The 21,481-nt window shown below is 37.1% G+C and overlaps 1 protein-coding gene across 4 annotated transcripts in view; it reads left to right on the top strand.

The window, feature by feature from the left end:
• The window catches only part of CDON (cell adhesion associated, oncogene regulated), a 118,968-nt gene that overhangs the window by 22,181 nt on the left and 75,306 nt on the right, over nucleotides 1–21,481 (top strand). The gene's annotated exons all lie outside the window — the stretch shown is intronic.

Genomic DNA, 21,481 nt, shown 5'->3' with positions numbered 1-21,481 from the left:
AAGATTGAGAAAAATTCCTGGGATTTAGCCACTGAGAAATCATTAGTAACTTTGGAGAGAGCAGTTTAGTTCAGTGATGAGGTCAGAAGCCAGACTACAGAGATTTAAGAAGAGATCAAGAGGAGAAAAAGTGAAGGCATCTATTTTAGGTGACCTCATCACAAGAAGGAAGAGAGATACAGGGATGGATGGATCGAATGAGAATTTTTTGAGGATAGTGGAGACATGGCATGTTTATAGGCAATAGTGGAGTGGCCAGTAGATAGAGTTTGAAGATAAGAGAGAGTAAGAATGATAGTGGGAAGGGAAGAGAACAGGAGAATAAGCATTTACTTAAATAGCATCTGTTTTGTACCAGGCACTATGCTAAGCACTTAAAAAATATTCTCTCATTTGATCCTTAAAACAGCCCTTTGAAGGAGTTACTGTTATTCCCATTTTACAGTTGAATAAACTGAGGTAAACAGGAAAATTGACTTGTCCATACTTACAGCTTGTGTTTGAGGTCAAATTTAAATTCAGGTCTTCCTCACTTGAGGCCCATGCACCGGACTACCTGTCTCCCTTAATATTCCCTGATAGTAGAGGCAGTCTCTTAGAAAAGACCAAATGGAGAATGGTGCTTCTTTTGCATGTAGAGGGGTTTGCTTAGCAAGGAGAATAGCCATCTCATCATTTTGAGGCACATGTGAAGGGAATAGTGGCAGAAGACATTTTGTTTTAGGTGATGGGAGATAAAGTAGAGAGAAGAAGGGGGAACTCTCAATGAATGACATGTTTTTTCCAGGGAAATATAAGGCAGTGCTGTCAGCTGAGAAGATGAAGAGGGAGCCATTGAAATTTGAGGAGGGATAACAGTGTTTGAAAGAGTGACTGTGGTGAGTGAGATAGTGAGTTAATTAGGTATAAAATAATTGCTTTGTAGCAAGGAGGTTGAGGTAACCATTTGAGGATATGTAACACGTATTTGTAATAGATGCAGTCATCATGGCTTCATGATTTTCTTACTCTTTGTTTAGCAGCATTTGTAAGAGTGAAGGTAATAGTTGGTGGGAATGATCCAAGACTGATGCTTGTCAGGCTTCAAGAGAAAAGGGCAAAGAAAGTTGAACTGGGTCAGACTGGGGAAAGAAGGATGTGATGATCTAAAAAAAAAAATCTGAGGGATGGAGAGATAGGAGGTCACCATGTAAACAGAAAACAAGATTTGATTTTAGAAGGCAGAGAGTGAGGTGGAATACAAATAGGTTATGATCAGATGAGAGAATTTCAGAGTTAGTAAACTTGTAAGTGGTGTGTGTTATCTTTTTTGTTCCTCTTTTATTACTCCTGTTTTACAGATGAGGAAAGTGAGGCACAGAGAATCTGAGGCACAATTTGAATTCTGTCCTGACTTCAAGTCCTACTGTCTCCATTGCAGTCTAGTTGTCTAGAAAATTAGCTGTAGAATATCTACCTAAGTAAACTTTCTCAGTTAAAAACTTACATTTAAAACAAACACTGATCTTTAAATATGAAGCCCAAACCTTCAGATTTTCTTTGTTTATGTAGATGTGCTTCCCTATTCACTGATTCATCATTTGATGATCCAGTTTATCTGGAGCACTTACATTCATCTCTACTTTCCTTTTGACATAATGACTCATTAGGTTTTGTGTAGCCTGGAGAAGTTATTTATTTTTTTTAAAAGACTATCAAAATCCCTGGTAATCATTCTTCTTTAAGAAAGCAAATTATGACTTTCATACTTATGCTGTTTGCTTGATTTACATGCCCACAGACACATTTTTTTGGCAAATATGTCTTTAAGAAAAAATGATGCACAAAATCCAGAATTTAGAAAACATTTGTATCAAAATTAGAGAATAATGTTGGGGTTGGAAGGGCCTTAGAGATCATCCAGTCTAATTTATTCAGGAAACAGTTATTAGGTACCTATTTCAAAGTTCTAGAGCTTGTTGTTTGTGAAACAACAAGATTTGAAAATTTGTGATTCTAGATAGTTTTTTTTTAAATTTTAAGTTCCCCAAGTATTGTTTTACACTCGACTTCTTAAGATTCAGTTCCATAAATTGAAGTGTAGTGGGATGACTATATATAGTATTTTATTTTACACATTTAAATTAATTCTGAAAAGAGGACTGTGGGCTTCAGCAGATTGCCAGGAGGATCCATAACATAAAACAAGTTAAGAATCCCTGAACTGGGAATGGCATGAGATATACCTTATGCTTAAGAGAGTGGAATATAGGCTTTAAACTTAAATCAGCATGAAGGCACAAATAAGTATTCTCAATTGTAGACCTTGGAAAATAACTGTTAGTGGTTAAAATTCCTTTCTCTCAATAAACAGCATAAATGGAATTTTTGGAAATAGTGAATGCTTGCCTGACTGATAGACTAATTGTTTTAAGTCCATAAAGTAAGTGTAGTCTACATATTAGAAATACTGTACTTTTATTTCTCTACCTTGAACTGGAATTTCAATCAAGATCCACATTATAGGGGAATGGTGATATGGATATTCTGACTACTTGCACTAAGCGAAACCTTTTTTTTAAAAACTGGGTCTCCCCATCTCCCCCAGGCTGGTAGGTGCAATGACTATTTACAGGCCCTGATCCCACCACTGATGGGCACAGAGTCTTGGACCAACTGTGTTTCCAAATTGGGCTTCTTTAGGAAGCCTGGTAGCTCCCTACATTGGTGCAGGACTTGGTGTAGTCAACTGATCACTCTAACTTACTACAGCTTAGGACTCAAACAATCCTCCAGTAACCCCTCTCTGGCAGCAGGGATTATAGACTTGTGCCAACATGCCTGGTAAGTATATTTATTTTGCACTTATATTTTCATGCTAAATTATTTTAAGCATGCTTTTTCCTTTAAATTTTTAGTTCCAAATTTTCTCCCTCCCTCCCTCTCACCCACTCTGCCCTTGCCCGCTGAGGAAGCAAGCAGATTGGTATCAATTATGCACATGAAATCAAGCAAAATTTATTTCCTGTACTACCCATAATACAAAAATAAAATCATTTAGAAAAAGAAAGTGAGAAAATGATACTTCATTTTGTTGAATTCAGAGTTCATCAGTTCTCTTGTTCGAGGTGGATAGCATTTTTTCATCATGAGTCCTTTGGAATTGTCTTGGTTCAGAATAGCCAAGTCTTTAAAAACAGTTGATCATCATTACAACATTGCTATTAATGCACACAGTGATCTCCTTTAATTCAAGTTAATGTACTCCAGTGATCACTTTGTATTAGTTCATATAAATCTTGCCATGTATTTTTCCGAAAACGTTCCTCTTGTCATTTCTTATAGCATAATAGTACTCCGTTGCAATCATATGCCACAATTTACTCAGTCATTTCCTGATTGATGAGTGTCCCCTCAATTTCTGATTTTTTGCCACAACAAAAAGAGCTGTAAATATTTCGTACGTATAGGTCCTTTTACATCTTCTTTGATCTTTTTTGGAGTACATAGTGGTATTGCTGAGTCAAAGGGTTTTATAGACCTTTGGTCTTTGTTCCAGATTGTGCTCCAGCATGGTTGGACCACTTCAAAACTTCATCATCAGTGCATTAGTGTATTTATTTTCCTTCCTCCCTTCCAACATTTGTCATTTCTGATAGGTGTGGGGTGGTATCTCAGATTTTGCATTTTTTTAATCTAGTGGGAGCAACTAGGGTGGTACAAAGGATAGAGTGCTGGGCCTGGAGTAAGGAAGACTCATCTTCATGAGTTCAAATCCAGCCTCAGAGACTTACTTGCTATGTGACCCTGGGTAAATCACTTAACCCTGTTTGTCTCAGTTTTCTTGTCTGTAAAATGAGCTGAAGAAGGAAATGACAAACCACTCCAATGTCTTTGTTGAGAAAACCCCAAATTGGGGGTATGAGAAGTTGGACAAGATTGAAAAACAACTGAGTAGCAGGAACCAATCAGTAGTGACCTAGAGCACTTTTTCATGACTTGATATATTTTATTTCTTCTTCTGAAAACTGCCTGTTCATATTCTTTGGCCATTTATCAATTGGGGAATGGCTCTTATTTTTATAAATTAGACTCAGTTTTCTACATATTTGAGAAATGAGGACTTTATCAGAGAAATATGGTGTAAAAAATTTTTATATTACTTTATTGTCTGTGTTACTTTTTAACAAAATGTAGTTTCCCTGATTATCTCTTTTAATTAGGTCCATTTTGACTTTTACTTTGTCTGAGATCATAATTGCTACCCCTACCTTTTTTTTTTTTTTAACTTCAGCTGAAGCATTCTGTTCCAGTCCTTTATTTTAACTCTGTGTGTCTTTCTTTTTCATGTGTGTCTTTTGTAAACAACAAATTGTTGAATTCTGGTAGCTAATCCATTCTGCTACCCATTTCTATTTTATGGGTGAACTCATACCATTCACAGTTATGATTACTGTGTATTTCCCTCCATCCTATTTTCTTCTGTTTATCATTCTCTCTTTTTATCTTGTTTCTCTTCAAATGTGTGTTTTACTTCTGACCACTGACTACCTTAATCTACCCTCTTTTTTATCATCCCCCCTCCACCATATCTCTTATACCCCTCCTCTCCTATTTCCCAATTGGGCAAGATAGATTTCCATACTCGAGTGAGTATGTATAATATTCTTCTCTCTTCGAACCAGTTTCAATGAGAAGCATTGCCTGCCATATGCTGTCCCTCAACCCTCCCCCGCCATTTTCCCCTCCACTATAAAAGCTCTTCCTTGTATGCTTATTTTATGTGAGAAATTTTTCATCTCAGCATAACTGACTCACTCTCATGCTCTCTGTCTATGTAGATTCCTTCTAATTGCCCTAATAATGAAACAGTTCTTAAGAGTTATGTGTGTCATCTTCCCATATAGGAATGTAAATACTTTAGCTTTGTTGAGTCCTCTTTCATGTTTATCTTTTAATGCTTCTTTAGAGTTTTGTGTTTGAATATCATATTTTCTATTCAGATCTGATCTTTTAATCAGAAATGCTTTAAAGTTCTCTATTTCATTAAATGTCTATTTTTTTCTCCTGAAGAATTTTCTCCTCAGTTTTGTTGTGTAGGTTATTCTTGGTTGTAATCCTAGCTCCATATCTATTTCCAAGCCTCCCCTCCTTTAACATGGAAGCTGCTAAGTCTTGTGATACTGATTGTGGCTCTACAATATTTGAATGATTTCTTTCTATTTGCTTGAAATATTTTTTTCCTTGATGTAGAAGTTCTGGAGTTTTCATTTTGGGATCTCTTTCAGGAAGTGATAGGTGGATTTTTTCAATTTCTGTTTTACTCTCTGAATCTAAGATATTGGACAACTTTCCTTAATAATTTACTGAAATATAAAGTGTGGGCTCTTTTTTTTATTATAGCTTTCAGGTAGCCTAATAATTCTTAAATTATCTCCCGATCTATTGTTTGGCTCATTTATTTTTCTGATGAGATGTTACATATTTTCTTCTATTTTTCTCATTCTTTTGAGTGAAATTATTTTTCATTCTTTTGTTTTATTGTTTCTTGATGTCTCATGGAGTCATTGGCTTCCACTTACCCAATTCTAATTTTTTTCACTGAATTTTGGTTTGGCCTATTTTGGTTTTATTTTTTCCAGTGAACTTTTGTGCCTCTTTTACCATCGGGCCAAGTGTTTTTTAAGGTTCTGTTATCTTCAGTATTTTTCGTACCTCTTTTACCAAGCTGTTAATTTCCTTTTCCTAATTTTCTTTTACCACTCTCCTTTCTTTTCCCAAATTTTCCTCTTACGTTTTTCTTTAACTCTTTCAGGAATTCTTGTTGGACTTGTAGATGTAATTAGAGCTTTTTTTCAGGCTTAGCTTGTAACTGCTTTCACATTATTGTCTTCTGAGTTTATGTCTAGGTCTTCCCTGCCACTGTATTGGCTTTTAATGGTCAAATTCTTTTTCTTGTTGTTTGCTTATTTTTCCAGCCTATTTCTTAACTTTGAACTTTATGTTAAAGTTGGACTTTGCTCATGTAGCAATGGGAGAGCCACTGTTCCAAGCTTCAGACTTTTTCATGCTGCTATTTTCAGAGTTAGTTCTGGGGGTCTGCAAGTTTTCAGTGCTTGTAAGGTGGTCTGATTTGGGGAGAAGTCTTTACCCAGGAAGGGCCCCATTCCCCTGCAGCCACAAGCACTAGTGCTTCCTTCTGCCTTGGAACTCTGACTAGGGCCCCTGCTCCCTTGTGATCAACTACAAGGTTTCCTCTCTGCCTTGGAACTGTGACCTAGGACTGGTTATAGACAGTAGAGTTGCCAAAAAGTGGCAGCTGCACCCACTGTCAGCAAAAATGTCCCCTATGATCTCTTTCTGATCAGTTGGCTGGCTCCTTTATCTCTGGGCTGAAAGCTCCTAAAGCTGCTGCTGCTGCTGCTGCCACCTGCAAGGCCTGCTTCTGGTGCTGCTGCTGTACTCTGAGTCAACCCCTACCCTGGTGTCATAGACTTTCCTAAGTTATCTTATGCTAGAAAAATGTCTCTGACCCTTTGTTGGCTCTACTGCTCCAAAATTTAATTTGAGGAGTTATTTTAAAGTTATTGGGAGAGGAGTGTTGGAGAATTTCAACTGAGTTGCTGTTTGTACTCCACCATCTAATCTCTGCTCCCTGACCACTCTATACCTATATTTTTCTGCCTTTTCCCTCTCCCCTGTATTCTCTTAGAAATGGGAAAGAAGAGGAAGCAAAAAGGAGGCAGAGTGAAGTTGAATTGGTGATACTTCTTATTTTATGATTTATTTATTTGTTTTGTTTTCAACATTCATTTCCACAAAATTTTCAGTTCCAAATTTTCTCCCCATCTCTCTTCTCCCCCTACCCCAATGTGCCAAACATTCTGGTTACCCTTACCACCAATCTACCCTCCCTACTAGCATCCCAGCCTTCTCTTGTCTCCCATCTTCTCTTTTGTCCTGTAGGGCAAGATAAATTTCTGTACCGCATTGCCTGTATTTCTTATTTCCCAGTTGTATGCAAGAACAATACTCAACAGTTGTTCCTAAAATTTTGAGTTCCAGCTTTTCTTCCTTCCTTCTTTCCCACCCATCCCCGCTGAGAAGACAAGCAATTCAATATAGGCTATGTATGTGTAGTTTTGCAAATGACTTCCATAATAGATACGTTGTGTAAGATTATATTTCCCTCCATCCTATCCTGCCCCCTATTTCTTCTATTCTTTCTTTTGACCTTGTCCCTCCCCATGAATGTTGACTTCTAATTGCTCCCTCCTCCATTGCCCTCCCTTCCATCATCCCCCCCACCCTGCTTATCCCCTTCTCCCCTACTTTCCTGTATTGTAACATAGGTTTTCATACCAAATTGAGTGTGCATTTTATTCTTTCCTTGAGCCAAATGTGATGAGAGTAAGCTTCATGTTTTACGTCTCACCTTCCCCCTTTTCCCCTATATTGGAAAGGCTTTTGCTTGCCTCTTTTGTGAGAGATAATTTGCCCCATTCCATTTCTCCCTTAATTTTATTTTTTTAGATACGATTCTTTCCTATTCAACTCACCCTGTGCTCTGTGTGTGTGTATGTATGTGTGTATGTGTATAATCCCACCAACTACCTAGATACTGAGAAAAATTTCAAGTTACAAATGTTGTCTTTCCATGTAGGAATATAGACAGTTCAACTTTAGTAAGTCCCTTATGATTTCTCTTTCCTGTTTACCTTTTCATGCTTCTCTTGATTCTTGTGCTTGAAAGTCATATTTTCTTTTCAACTCTGGTCTTTTCATCAAGAATGCTTGATTTCCTCTGTTTCATTGAAAGACCAATTTTTTCCCTGAAGTGTTATACTCAGTTTTGTTGGGTAGGTCATTCTTGGTTTTAATCCTAGTTCCTTTGACTTCTGGAGTATCATATTCCAAGCCTTTCCACCCCTTAATGTAGAAGATGTTAGATCTTATGTTATCCTGATTGTATTTCCACAATGCTCAAATTGTTTCTTTCTAGCTGCTTGCAATATTTTCTCCTTGACCTGAGAACTCTGGAATTTGGCCACAATGTTCCTAGGAGTTTCTCTTTTTGGATCTCTTTCAGGGGGTGATCTGTGGGTTATTTCATTATTTATTTGGCCCCCTGGTTCTAGAATATCAGGGCAGTTTTCCTTGATAATTTCATGAAAGATGATGTCTAGGCTCTTTTTTTGATCATGGCTTTCAGGTAGCCCCATAATTTTTAAATTGTCTCTCCTGGATCTATTTTCCAGGTCAGTTGTTTTTCCAGTGAGGTATTTCACAGTATCTTCCATTTTTTCATTCTTTTGGTTTTGTTTTGTGATTTCTTGGTTTTTCATAAAGTTATAAGCTTCCATCTGTTCCATTCTAATTTTTAAAGAACTATTTTCTTTAGTGAGCTTTTGAACCTCCTTTTCTATATAGCTAATTCTGGTTTTGAAAACATTTTTCTTACTGACTTTTTGAACCTCTTTTGCCATTTGACTTAGTCTATTTTTAAAGGTATTATTTTCTTCAGCATTTTTTGGATCTCCTTTAGGAAGCTCTTGACCGGCTTTTCATGATTTTTTTGCGTCTCTCTCATTTCTCTTTCCAGTTTTTCCTCTGTCTCTCTTACTTGATTTTCAAAAACCTTTTTGAACTCTTCCATGGCCTGCGACCATAGAATATTTATTTTGGATGTTTGGGATACAGAGGCCTTGACTTTTAAGCATTTTCTTCCTCATCTGAAAGGATGGGAGGGGATACCTATTCACCAAGAAAGTAACCTTCTATAGTCTTATTTTTTTTCCCTTTTTTGGGCATTTTTCCAACCAGTTACTTGACTTTTGAGTGTTTTGTCAAGAGTAGGGTATACGCTGGGGATCTGTAAGATCCTCCAAGGTGGTACAATCAAGGCTGCACACTGGTTTGGGAGCACTCAGAAACTTTTGTGCCCAGAATCTGTGAGTAGTAGAGTTTCTTCTCCATGAGCACCTTGCCTCCAGTTCCCCAACACCAGCACTGGGGGCTGAGATTAAGATCAGCTACTCAGTTCCCCCAGGGGCTTAGGTAGGGGCAGGGCCACCACTGAGGGCTGAGGTCCAGATCATCTGCTCAGTTCCCCCAGGGGTTTCATGATCCAACAGCGGATGCTGGCTGCTGCGGATCACCTGCTGTGGCCTCTGCCAAAGCTGCCTGGGGCTGGAGCTATGGGGAGACCCTGCTCCCTTCTTGACCAGCTGAAAAAACCCTCTCACTAACCTTTGTCGTCTGTGGGTTGAGGAATCTGTGAACTAGGGATTCCGCCCCCAAGGCCTGCTCTGGTCCTCCTCCCTGGAGCCAGGCAGCCAAGGCTGGACTGGGCTCCATTCCACATCAGACAGACCTTTCCCGTAGGCCTTCCAGGTCACCCTGGGCTGGAAATCTCCTTCACTCCATTGTTCTGTGGCTTCTGCTGCTCTAGAATTTGTTGAGAGTTTTTCTTTCCAGGTATTTTATGGGCTGTGGGGGACGAGCTAGTGTATGTGTGTCTTTCTACTCCGCCATCTTGGCTCTGCCCCCTAGTTGATACTTCTTGCAAAAATTCAGGGGAGGTGTTACAGAAGATGACATAGCAGGGAAGCACAAGACTGGTTCAGTGAGACTATCTGTTTCCCCTTTTGAGGGGGTGAGGAATTCAGACAGTGAAGAAACCAGGGATATGTAATAATGTCAGAAGATGAGGACCTCAGAAGGAACTCACTTTCAAAGGTACCTCTTTTTCTAAGGAATAAAGTGGTTAAAGAGAATAAAGAATAGCCTAACATTCAAGACTCCTCATAACATAACCCCATCTTCCTTATTTTGCTTTAGTTTCATTACATGTACACCAGCCAATGTCTGTTCACCATTGCCATGACCTTCCTGGAGCTTTCCTGACCTTGAACCTTTACTCATTTTTGTTCTTTATGCTAGAAATGCCCTCACTTGTGTCTTTGACTTCAAAAAATCTTTTGGAGCTCAAATTTTGCATTCTCAAAGGTATGTGATTTCTCCCTCTTCTGCAAGATTATAGCACTTTGTACTTCTCTTGTGGTACTTATATTCTACCTATAGTTATAGTACTGTATTTATTTGTGTAGTTGTATTTTTATCCCTATTAGACTGTGGTATTCTATGGAATAATGACTATGTGTTAGCTCTGTTTTTTTTAAATCTCACACTGTACCTTGAACAATAAGTACACAGTTGGTATCTATTCAGTTGGATTCTATTCTAAGTGATTTCATTTCTCTGAGACTAAACTGACCATTAATAATACATGAACCCTAAATACCTTTCAGGGTAAACTGAAATTATTTAGTCTTCTTGGCCTATTCTTTTCCTCTGCTAAGAAAAAAAAAGCTTTGCTTAGATTTTTTTCCATCTGCTTAACTAAAGAGAACTTACCTGTTACCTGATATACTTCTCTTTAGAATATGATGGAATAAAAATGCATGTTAACATTTATTAGTACTGTTGTAAGCCCTAATTATATAGTATGTTATATACTGCATAAAAATTAAAAAGTCATGGCCCTGATATTTCATCTAGGATCCTTTCTTTGCAGATATAGTGAGTGGAAATGCAGTAATCACACCATTTAAAGTTAAAAGTTTCTTCCTGTGCAAATAAAGGAGGGAAATTGCTTTATAGATTTTCTTTTTAAAAGATAAAAGTTCTATTCTGATGTTTTTATTATGGTATGGAAGTGCCCTTGAATTGTCAAGGGCAGTGCCAGTGGATCTCAGGTTGTGGGAAGTTCTCCTAGTCTAGAGAGGATTGAAGTATGGCAGTGGGAGCAGACCCACTGCTTTCTGATGGTGAGTTTGGTTGATCATGGAGAGATACATCATTTGTAGGCTGGCTACTTGGTGACCAGTCTTTTTTTGGCTATGGTCACTTATGAAACAAAGAAAAATAAAAAACAGTCCTCAGTCATGTGCAGCCTCTTCTGCCTCTGCAATCACCCTGGATAAGTGACAGGAAAGGAGCTGAGAGCGTGAAGAATCACAATTTTTAGACTATCAATAAATTTTAATTCTACTACTGATACTTGAAATATGAGATCCTTGTCCAATGACTGATGATTATATATTTCTGGATGAGATGAATGGCATAAATCCTGACATTTCTTTCTATAATTGGGCCTAGAAAAAAGAATGAAGTTGCAGCTTAAATGGAAGAATGTTTTATAGGTTCTCCTTGAAAAGACAAAAAAGCAGTTGATGCAGAAGGTTTCATTGTAGACCACAGGGCTACAAAAAATATTATTTCGTGGAACATATACTTTTTATGCATTGAAGTACTAATGATAAATATTTGTCAAAGGACTACCATGAAAATAAGTGCAACTTTTGCACCAACATCAATTGCTGATGACAAGGTGATAGAGAAAGTTTGTGAAGAACTTGATAAGACCTTCCAACTCAAATCAACACATACTTTGATTGTAACCTCAGTGAAAAGGTGGGGAAAGGTGAAAATAAGGAGAAATACAACGGAAAGTCTGGTTCAGGAGAAAGAAATGAGAGGCCAGATCCTTGTAGATAATGCAGAAATCTCAGGCCATTATCTCGTGAACAGTTTCTTTAAAAAAAAAAAAAATGTTCATTGATGGATATGGCAAGCACCAAATGACAGCCCCAAAATGAAATTGACTACATTTGATCAGGTAGGAATAAGACTTCATAAGTAAATAGGAGTTATCCCTGAGGCAGCTTTCTTTGGATAGTCTGACCATCCACTCATCAGAACTCAGATCAGAATTTATAATAAATAAGAAGAAAGAAGTAATGAGAAAAAATTGTATCTGACTCTTCATGACCTTTCAGACCATAGTATACTAACTGTTTCTTACTGATCCACATACAAGTTTCTCAGGAGACAAGTAAGATGATTTGGTACTCCCATTTATGGTCAGAGGCTTTAGTGTAGTAAGTGAAGCAGAGTTAGAGAACTCCCTTGCTTTCTCCACAATCCGGTGAATGTTGGCAATTTGGTCTCTAGTTCCTCTGCCTCTTTGAAAACCAGCCTACTCTTCTAGCATTTCTCAGTTCACATATTACTGACGCCTAGCTTATAGAATCTTAAGTATAATCTTGTTGGCATATGAAATGAATGCAGTTCAGTAATTTGAACATTCTTTGGCACTGCTCTTCTTTAAGGTTGGGGTGTTAAAACTGATCTTTTCCAATTTGGTGGTTACTATTGAGATTTCCTAATTTGCTGGCATGTTAAATGTACCTTTTTAACAGCAATATTTTTTAGGATTTTAAGTAGGTCAGCTGTAATTCCATCATTTCTGCTAGCCTTATTAGCAATGCTTCCTAAGGTCCACTTGACTTCATTTTCCTGGCTATCTGGCTCTAGATCAGTAAGCACACCATTTTGGTTATCAGTGACATTAAGATTTTTCTTGTATACTTCTATATATTCTTGTCACTCCTCTTTACCTTTTCTGCTTCTGTTAGATACCTACCATTTTTGTCTTTTATTTTTTGCATGAAATTTTCCTTTGATATCTCTAATTTTCTTGAAGAAACCTCTTGTTTTTTCCATCCTATTGTTTTCTATTTTTTTGCATTGCTCACTTAAGAAAACCTTATCTCTCTTTGCTAGTCTTTGGAATTCTGCATTCTGTTGGTTATATCTTTCCCTTTCTTCTTCCCATTTTGCTTTCCTTTCCTGAGCCGTTTTGTAAAGCTTCATGAGACAGTTATTTTGGCTTTCTTGCTCTTTTTCTTTGGGATGTTTTTGTTTCTGCTTCCTATATAATATGGAGAATCCATAGATCTAAGGCACTCTGTCTACTAGATGTAGTCCCTTAAGTCTCTTCATTACTTCCACTTCATGTTCATGAGGAATGTTAATATTATAGCATGCAATTAAGAAGGTGTAACCTTGAATTATCTAAACAAACTATTGAAAAAAAAGATGGAAAATGAACACCAGAGATGACATTGATGACTACTATACTAATTTCATCTAGAAGTTAAACCATTGTAAATCATTGGCTATGACAGGGAGACCAAAAGAACTCAAGAAAGCATCTTAGTAATAAGACATTTGACTTACTTGCCTGTTGGAGAGAAGTGGCTGCTAAAGGCTATACTGAGTTAGAATATAAATTTGTCTACAAAATCCTGTGAAGAATTATAATGGATAGTTATGAGTAGGATCATTTTATAAAACAGAACCAGTACAAGGTAAAATCAGTCTAAATAAAGCTTGGCAAGATAGGCAAGTAAAGTCATCCCAAAGGCATTCAAGGATGAAAATAGAATACTTCAACCAGAAGAAAAAGGAAAAGATTTACAAAAATTATTAAAAATAAACTTTTCTCCAGTAAGGATAATGGAAGCACCACACATAGATGGTATCTGACACGTAGAAAGCACTAAATAAATACTTGTTGATTGACTTGGACTATTGGACATCACAGTCCCTGAAGCATTTACAGAGGAAATAAGAATGGAATTAAAGAGAACAAGTAAGGGAATAGCTACTGAATTGTGTCAGCTTTATATAAAGGAGATATATTCTGGAGCAATAAAATTGTCAAGGCATTGAGAAATTGATTGCAAGGTATCTGAAGGAAGGGAAGGATATCAACTGTGTGGAAAAAAGTCTCATTGATACCAAAAACAGTGACCAAGAAAACTTCAGCTACAAACCTTAATGTCTGTCAAGCATTTATACAAAATCTTTGCATAAAGGTCAGCTATATATAAATTGAGGGCATTCTTGGTGAGGATATTGAGTATGAGTAGGGAACAGTTAGGCTTTTACATATGATATCCAATAATTGACCACATCTTTACTATCTCATGGTTGACTGAAAGACGTAAAAATAAGGACTCCATCGTGTTTGTTGTTTGTTGATGGTGAGAAAGTATTTCACTCAGTAGAACGATATTCCACCTTATAGACTCTTTTACAAAAACATGTCTCCCATGCACATAACAAGATCATCCAAAATTCCTTGGAATATGTTACAGCAGAAATAATCCTGTTCCATGATGCTCTGATAAGAGACCTCAGATGAGTTATAAAACACGGAGATGTATGCTTGCCGAAAGTATTCATCACTGTGATGGATGAGATCCGACACAGATTCGAGGCTGAGGAAGTAATTGCCTTCGATGGTGAGTCTTTTAGATGCATCTGTTTGCTGGTGACATTACATTGATTGAATAAAGGTCCAAGACCTTGCAGAGTGATCTCTTCTCAAACTCAAAGGAGTTCGGACTGTTCATCCATACAGGAAAGAATAACAAGATGAAGAATGTTTATTACTCTGAGTTCAGCTTTTAACACTCTATAGAACTTACCCAGTACTGTGTATTTGGTGCAGACAGCATAGATAGATGGTGAACTAAATCCAGAATTGAAAAGGAGGAAAGGCTGGATTACTTTCAGTAACAGCAAAGGCCCATCTTTCAATATAAGCATATTACTTAAGTTGCTGTATGGTAATGAGAACTGCAACATCACTGCCTCTGAAGAACTAAAGATGAACATCATACAGATGGCAATGGAAAGGCATATGGTGGGTATAAAGAGACCACAACATCTAACCAGAAAGGAACTCCAAAGAAGAATAGGAATAAATGATGTCTTCAAAGAATTGTTTGATAAAAAGAGCAAATGGGCTGATAGGTGACATTAGGAGAGAAATGGACGACAGGTGGATGATTCTATTGCTTTGTTGGCACTTATACAACGTTTGGAGAAAGTGAAGAAAGCCTCTAACACATTGGTTGAATCTTTGCAGAACTTTTGGGAGAATTTAGATAAGAGTCACACATGCTGAGCAGAAATGACCAGGTTGTAATTTACATTATTGGAGATAATTCCTAAACTAATGAGTTCATGGATCAGTTGGATTGCTGGATTAAAATAAAAATAGATGGGAGAGGAATCTAGTAAAAAAAATGATTTATATGTGTTTAGGACTGTGGAATAAAAATAATAATAATGATATAGAACTTGAAAGTTTGAGAAGTGTTTTATGTATGTTACCTCATTTGATTCCCACAAAATAGCTATAAAGTAGCTATATTATTATTCCTATTGTACATATGAAGAAACTGAGGCTGAGAAAGGTTAAGGGTCAAGGTCAAAAAGTTATGAAGTCTCTAAAATAGTATTTGAACTCAGTTCAAGAGTTTAAGATCAGCACTCTCCTGTTCCACCTAGCTACCTCTTGGTGTGAGGTTCACTTAGATTAAGACAATATTTGCAGTTAAGTTGGTTGCATTGATCTTTCATAATTTTCTTCACTGTTGGTACTCTCTTATGAAAATGGTCTTTGCTTTATAGTAAGACTTACAGAATAGGAAGTAAATTTTCTGGGACTATGAATTTGAGTGATACTTTGACTGGAAAAAGACAAAAAAATCCCTTAAAACCTGGGTTACATTAAGTGTAAACAAATAATTAGTATAATTTGCTTTATAGTGTACAGTGGACTTTTTTTACTGCAACACTCTGAGGGTAGGTAGTGCATGTCTTGTTTCCCTCACTTTACATATGAGGAGACTGAGGCTCTGAGATGAGAATTGAATTTTTTCATGGTCAAATAGATAGTGAGTTTTAGAGCCTGGCCTTAGAACCCAGTTCTTCTGACCCCAAAACTTAGCCTTTCTCCATTGTGCTTTATGACTTCTCAGCATGCTTAACTGAGAACATTGGATTAGGGATCAGGAGATCTAGGTTCCAATACTTGGTTGCCTAGCTACTTAGGTTATTACTTTGAGCCCAAGTTTTCTCATTTCTGTCACAGGGATGTTTGGTGGTAGGTATTATCTCATTTTCTTAAGGGATCATTGAGAGTGGGAATCAAGGCATAGTAAGTTTGTGAAGATATCTCAGTGAGCCAGTGGTAGAATTGAGAAGAGTATAGGAGCCATTATATCTAGTTTTTTCTCTTTTTTGTTAACTTGGGTAGTATAGTATAGTTCTTATTTTCTTAGATTTGAAACTAATAATCCTTGTGTTTATGCTCACTTTCTGTGTTTCTAAAACAAGAATGTTTTCATTTCTTAAAAACAAAAGCATTCTTGAGAAAGATAATAAAGAATCTATTCTTAGTTTTAACAATTCTTTCTATATGGTCATTTGACTTTTACTTTTTTATATTAGTGTTCTTTTTATGGCATAAAGCATTTAAAATGTCAAATGATAGTAAAGTTGGGACTTTGATATTTTGTTTTCCTCCTAGAATTTGTGGTTAAAACAAATTCAGCATTATGGTAGAAGACTTCTGTAAATTACTTTTCCTTAAATATTTATTTTTTACAAAACAGTGTTTCAAATCATTAGCAAAAACTGTTGTAATCAGAGATGATATAGATTGATTTAGTGATTCTGAGGAATTGTCTGTCAGTTATAGTTTCGCCCATGATGCTCCTTAATATATTTAAAATTTCTTCCTTTGGTACACTAATACTCTGTTGGTAGAGTTGTGAACTGATCAAACTGCTCTGGAGCACAATTTGTAACTATGCCCAAAGGGCTATAAAACTCTGCCTACTCTTTAGCTTAGCAATACCACTACTATGTCTTTATCCCAAAGAAATCAATGGAAAAGAAAAAAGATATATATAGTAGTTCAGATCTTCTGACTCCCCTATGCCACATGGCTGACAAGTATTAGAGGGGGAATGTGAACTCAGATCTTATGATTTTCAATTAGAAAACTTTGGTATAGTACACTGATTATGATGGAATGACCCCTTAGGGCTGTAATTTGACTTGGTGCTATGGTGAGCTCTGGAGAAGTGCGGCTGGTGACCTGCCAAGTCAAGTGCAAGTCATGTCATCATTTCTCTGATGGCATTGGTCTTCTTTGGCAGTGAAGGATGAACATACATACATACATGGTGAGCATATTTTAAACTGGAATCTGTGGTCCAATAGGGTTCTCCTTTTGCAAAGCTTAATTAAATGGGCACTTTTTTCTTGAAATCAAAATTATTGTCAATGTACCTAAGGTAAAATACTGTTCATCAATGTCCTTTCAGTTGGAATAAGGGTCTGTTGTATTTGTAGGCATATTTTAATTTAGAGTACACCAGACAACTTTCCATACATACATACATATATACATACATACATACATAAATACATACATGCTTGTCTTTCATTTTAAGAGATGGTCCTTGTATTGTTTCATGTCCATCACCAGAGTTTATGCTCATTTGTTCCTTCTACTGACTCCACAAAAATTTTACTGTAGCATCTCATTGTGACAGGGAGGTAATCCTGGGTTCTTGAAGCCTCTACCAAGGGAGTACAAGTTCTGTGAGGGCCTACTAGGCTGGAAAGATTATAGGCTCACTGATGGTTTGCATGCCTGTTGTATAAGGATCAGCGTGACTAAGTTCAGAGGGGTTTAATGCCACTTTGGCTATAGATTGATGAATTATTTTTATAACAGCTTTTGAAAAACGTGGGAAAAGTGATGATCAAGAAGAGCCAGCATCTCTTCATGAAGAACAGGTGGTGCTATGCTAAACTTATTTCCTTTTTGACAGAGGTTATTAGACAAGACGAATGAAGGACGTAATGTAATAAAGTTTGTCTATATTTTTAGTGTTTGTTAAAATTTATTAAATAAGACATGGAGAAGATAGAAGTGCAGTTAGATGGATTCACAATTGGTCAAATGGCCAGACCACACAAGTTTTGTGTTTGATGTTAAACCTCAGTGAATCACAGAAATCTGAGAGTTGTCAAGTACTTTGGTGACCATTTAGTTTCATATACATCAAAGTAATACCCACTATAATATACTTGACAAATGGTTCCATCCAGACCTTCACTGGAACTCATTACCTCTCAAGGTAACTGAAAGAAAGTCTGCAGTGGAGTATCCCATCATTTCTCTGATGATGACATGATTTGCACTTGACTTTGTTTTGAGTGAGGGAAGGCTGTGCAGGTCACCAGCCTCACTTCTCCTGCAGAGCCATCTGAATCCAGTGACCAGATATTCATCATGATGACTGGAGATGACCCAGGATGCACTGGGAGACCTTGGGCTCTTTAGACCAAAGTCTTTGCAGGTACTCACTTAGGGTGAGGTAGTGCCCATTCATTGAATAGATCTGTTTAAGGAGTAGCCAGGGCATTTCCCCTTTAATGAGGCCAAGGAAAAAGAAACACATCAGGCTGAGAGGGAAACAGCATGATTGGCATGAATATCTGACTTGGAGATACAAAACTAAGATGGATAGCTAACATACCGGATGGCAGATTTAGGATTCAATGGGATGAATCTCATACGATAATATTTAATAGGGAGCAAATGTAAAGTCTTAGAGTTATGTTCATACAATTTCACAAACCCAAGATGGGCAGGTAGGTGGTGCAGTGAATAAAGGGCCAGGCCTGGAGTCAGGAAGATTTCCTGAGCTCGTCTTTTCTCAGACACTTACTAGCTGTGTGACCCTAGGCAAGTCATTTAACCCTGTTTGCCTCAGTTTCTCATCTGTGAAGTGAACTGGAGAAGAAAATGGCAAAACTACTCTAGTATCTTTGCTTAGAAAACCCCAGATGAGATCACCAAGAGTGAGGCACAATTCAACCACAACAAAAGGCTATAAAATATTACGGTGGACTGCAGGCTCATATGTGTCAGCAGTATAATGTGGCAGTCAATAAGACTAGTGTGATTTTGGGCTCTGTTAAGAACAGTAGTTTCTAAGGAAGTGATAGCCTCACTGAACTTGGCCCTCAAAGTTGGACCACATTTGGAGAATCGTATTAAGTCTTGGACACAGTATTGTGGAATGGGCATTGACAAACTAGAATGTCCGAAGAATGGTAACCAGAATGATGAAGGTCCTCAAGATCATGCCATATGAGGCTTGGCAAAGGAATTGTGTATGTTTAGCCTGGTGAAAAGAAAGACTTGACATTTAAAGAGCAGTCACATGGAAAAGGGATTGGACTTGTTCTTGACAACAGAAGGCAGAATTAGGAGCAAAGGGCAGAATTTACAAAAAGACAAATTTAGACCTGATGTAAAACAATTAGAACTATATAATAAAAATGCAGTGTGCTGCCTTAGGAAGTGGTGGGTTCTTCATCACTCAGTGAAGGTCTTTAAGCAAGGTTGGATGTAGAGTCTTCTTTTTTAGGGCTGAATGACTTCTAAAACTCCTTCCAACTCTGAAAGTCTGTGAGTCTTTGCTGCTACTAATCTATAGAAAGGTTGAGTTGTGTCAGAGGAGGGAGTATTCCACACTGATGAAATTATTGATGAACTATGAAGGAAGGATAATATACAGTTAATACACAGATTGCTATCTCTGATCACAGGCTGAGATTTCAGACACAGCTGGTGGTGCAGTGGATAGAGTGCTAGGCTTGGAGTAAAGAAGACCTGAGTTCAAATACGGCGTTAGACACTTATGAGCTGTGTGACTCTGGACAAGTACTTAATCTCTGTTTGCCTTGGTTTTCTCAGCTGTGAAATGAGAATAGTGATAGCACCTCTCAGGGTTGTTGTGAGGATCAAATGAGATAATATTTCTAGAGAGTGCTTAGCACAATGCCTGGCGCATAGAAGCACTGTGTAACTGCTTATTCCCTTCCCTTTTTCTTCCCTTTTATACACCTGTTATTTCATTCATTTCATTATTAATTAGTATTTTCTTTTAGTTGAAGCATGTAGCTATTCAAAAAAAGGATGTAAGTTTTTAAAATCCTAAGAAAGTACTGTCTAGTGTAGTGGAATACCCATACCTTTCCATCTGTCCATAAATTGTGCTTAAGTTGATGAGAAAATAGCAAAGAGGTAAAGGTAAACATTTTTTGCTTCATAACTTTTTCAGAAGTTTATAATGTTTGGCTAGTTAATTAGATTAGAAATTCTATTTTGTCTGTATCTCACACTTCTTTTTGAAAACAAAAATTTGAGTTAGTCATAAGGTCATCTTCTTATGAAAGCTTGTCTTGCTCAGTGCTCAGATCTGTTTCTAAAAATGTTTCCAAAACTTTATTGCTGTCGTAGCTGTTCTTTCACCAAGAAGGTGGTTGGAGCCTTCCCAGATTATTCTAGTAGAGGTGTTATCTGTCTCCTCAACTCTTACCTATAGGGTGTCCTCCTTGTACTGTTGTACAATAAAAAATTTCTCTAAATGCTGCTCTGTCCTGCTTGATGAGTTTATAGAGTGGAAAATGTTGATTTTGGCGCTTATGCTAATCCTTCCCTACCTCCCCCCCACCCCGCATTGGTTTATCTTCATGGAATAGCCTGTAAATATGATGTAAAACTATAGCATCGCAAACATGGACAAGTTTCTCTCTCTCTCTCTCTCTCTCTCTCTCTCCTTTTAGTATGTTTTTAATATTTAACATAGACTTGTAAGGCTGAAAAGGACTTTGAGATTTCTTCTTCTAGCCATGTCCTAAACTGCTCTATAATAATAATTAACCTAAATTACTAGAAGTTTTCCAGGAAAAAGATGAAGATAATTCATTGTGTTTCAATTCCCTGAAACATAAAGCAGTTCAGTCCTCCTCTGTAAAATGAGGAAGCTGAGACTTCCCTACAGTAGGATTTTAAGTGACTTGTCCAAGGTCACACAGGTTGTACGCATTGGAGGTGGTATTTGAACACAGGTCCTCAAATTATTAAACCACTGCTTTTTCCACTTGACCATGAAGCCATCCAGAAGGATATTATGTAGGTTTAATGTAAGAAACCAAGACTCTTCTTTTTGTCCATATACATTTTAGATTTCTACCTTCCATACCATTCGACCTTTAAAAATAGATTTAGCTAAGGAATAAGCAAATAGCTTACAAATCTAACATTAACATCAAAGTTCTATGACTTCTCATAGGTAGAATTAATCTATATATATTTTAAAGATTCAGTATGCAATTTTAAAAAATGAAACAGAAATTCCACATCCAGATGAGTGTATTTCTTTTGTCTACCTTGCTCATTGCTCCCTTGTTACTTGGATGCCACATTTTCACTTCCCTAAAGGACATTTATATTTCTTTTTGATTTGATATTCTTTTTTCTGGTTATTATGTGCTTGCTATAGCATAGAGTAGCAGATTTCATTGGGAATGTTTTACTGTTTCATTCTCATAGTTTTCAGGGCTAGTATTTCTTTGGTGCAGATTGGTACTTATCCTCAGGTGTCTTTGGGTTTACCGATCTGTAGTAGTTGTGCACTGTTACTACTGCATGATGATACATGACTGGTTTACATGTCAAGCATGTTTTCAGAGCCCTATCTATGAAGTACAGCAGCTACTCTATGATAGTGTGGCACAATTGATCATACAACATCTGACCCAATTCTCATCACAGGTGGAACAAAGCAGAATTACACAAGGAATATAGTTTTAGTGAATCGTTTTTATGTGGCCCTACCCAAGGAGTCCTTGTTGGAACCTTGAAGCTTATTGTATATGTTTCCAGGCCTCAGGGAAACTATTCAAGAGGCAAGTAAATATGATTTAAAAA

This window comes from Notamacropus eugenii, chromosome 5 (genome assembly GCF_028372415.1).
Source record: "Notamacropus eugenii isolate mMacEug1 chromosome 5, mMacEug1.pri_v2, whole genome shotgun sequence".
Classification (NCBI taxonomy): Eukaryota; Metazoa; Chordata; class Mammalia; order Diprotodontia; family Macropodidae; genus Notamacropus; species Notamacropus eugenii.
The sequence above is the reverse complement of the archived record's forward strand: the minus strand, read 5'-3'. Positions and strand labels throughout refer to the sequence as shown.